The sequence below is a fragment of the Mandrillus leucophaeus genome, unplaced genomic scaffold, assembly GCF_000951045.1.
Source record: "Mandrillus leucophaeus isolate KB7577 unplaced genomic scaffold, Mleu.le_1.0 Scaffold113, whole genome shotgun sequence".
Lineage (NCBI taxonomy): Eukaryota > Metazoa > Chordata > Mammalia > Primates > Cercopithecidae > Mandrillus > Mandrillus leucophaeus.
Window position 1 is genome coordinate 5,686,674 of NW_012099543.1, and position 2,280 is coordinate 5,688,953.

Consider the following 2,280-nt stretch of genomic DNA (forward strand, 5'->3'; position numbering starts at 1 on the left):
ATCTATGCTAGATTATCAAGTTTATCTTCTGTGATTACCAGAACCATGGGAACAGATTGAATCCCTATGGAACTAATACTAATGTCCACAGAGCTACCTGCAGAAAAAAATCTGGCCTTTTTCACTTCTGCAGCGAATCTCCAGAAATGCTTTTTTTTTTTTTTCTTTTTCTTTTAGTTTAGTGAAGCATGGAAGACTTAGGAAATGACAGACTGTGTTTTGATAGTGAGCCAATTGGGCAAGGACCCCTGATAGTTCTGTGCTCTGTAAGCGAGCTAGCACATTGCTGATGCTCAATAAATGTCACATATTGTCAACTATCAATTATTCAGAGTGTAATGAGAAAAATGCCTTGGCATGCATTACCGCGAAGCTTAATCACGAAGCTGTGTGACTCTAATACCATATCGTATAACAGATTGGCGTTTTGCTTAAACTGCTAGACTGTATACATTTGTATTAATGATACATCTTTAAATGACTCCAACTCGTTTATAGTGACAACCAACAGAAATCACTGAAATTATTGAACATTAGTAACATAGAAAGTTTTTAAAGTACGCCTGAAGAATACTCATAAATGTACTGTTTTGGCCCCAAATGATGCCTTGCTGATGCATCGTGTCCATTCAAGCCCCCTGACCTTTCCTCAGGCTCTCTTTTCCTGGATTTTTCTTCCTCCCACAACCCAATTTGTCCTCATGGGAAATTCCAACTCATCTCACTGGGAAGCATTCCCTGAAACTGTCTTCTCCCACACAAGGAGCAATTTTGATGTCTGTTTGTAATGCTAGTACTTGGAACAGTGCACATGGAATATGTTCAAATAGACGGATTTTGAAAAATACTTAGAGCCTAGAAAGTGTCCAATAAATAGTTGTTGAATGAATGAATAACAACTGAAGGATAAGACTAAATTCTCAATTTTCTGTCTTTTAATGCTGCTCTGTGGTGCATACACAAATTAGGAAATAACTGGAAAAGAGTGAAAAGAAAGAGACCTTGGACAACATGAGCTTAATTGTCATCTTCAGATCCAAGGTCATATTGGATCATCTGAAGATCCAAGATTGGTCATTCTAAGATCCAGGATCCAATACGACCTTTGATCTTAAGATGACAATTAAGCCCCATATAATGGGGAGCTCTCCTCTTCCTCAGTGCAGGCAGGATCAGTCCGTATTTCAAAGATCCTGAGCTACCTACAACTACTTATTCAAGTCCTTAAACTACATTTCCAAACATTAAACCTAAGTTATCTTTTTTTTTTTTTTTTGAGATGGAGTCTCATCCTGTTGCCCAGGCTACGCTGTAGCAAATTTTAAAGCCTGCAGTAACCACACTAAAATGAATACAAGGGGGTCTCTAACCTTTTAGCTAATTTCTCCAAGTTAGTCTGGCTCCTACTGTTAATATATGGTGAATATATGCCCTCATATCTTGGTGACAGCAGCATTTAAGCCTCAGTAGGTATGATAAGAAGTATAGTGTACACGAGTCGAGTGGAAAGATTAAAGAGAGAATATACTTCATATGTGTCCTCAGTAAGGCCTGATTTTATTCTTAAATTGAGAAAAAAAAAAGAAAAAATTCCCGCTTCCAAGACAGAACCGTATTCTACACAATCATTGAAAAGTAGTTTTTAATTACACCAACTAGGTCTGAATCTTGTTATCTTGTGCCCTGCTAAAGAGCTACTTTCTGCAGGCAGCTCAAGACTTTACAGAAACCGTCATTCATTCTTAGGATGTGATTGCTAGGTCATTCTCTGCTTAAATACCAGGATATTCTCTCACTTCTAGGAAAGAAATGGCCCCCCTGAGAGGTTTGACCTGATAATGATGACACATTATACTAACAATACAAATTATAGCAAACCTTTATCTGTAGTCAAATCAGTTAAAAATGATTCCCTTAACAGGTGCTGTAGTAAAATTTTGTTCTCATATAGCAATTATTTGAGAGTCTCAAATAACTTCATAAAAATAAGTGCTATCACCTGCTCACTTCCAATAGGTTGACTGTAGTTGAAAGTTCATTTCAGTGTTAAGAGTTAATATCTTCTCCTCCCCCAACACGTTGGCTGGCTCTACACCTTTTACTGATGCCAGTAATGACATTGAATCATGCCAAGCTGTACTATGCCCTTCATGCCTTCTTATCAGAATGTTATAAATGAGCATTACATTTTCCAAAGCTTTGCGGTTTGTTGTGTTGGATTGCCTCGCTGGCATGACTCAGAACAGAAACTAAGTTCAGCTTGCTTCTTGATAGTGTAAA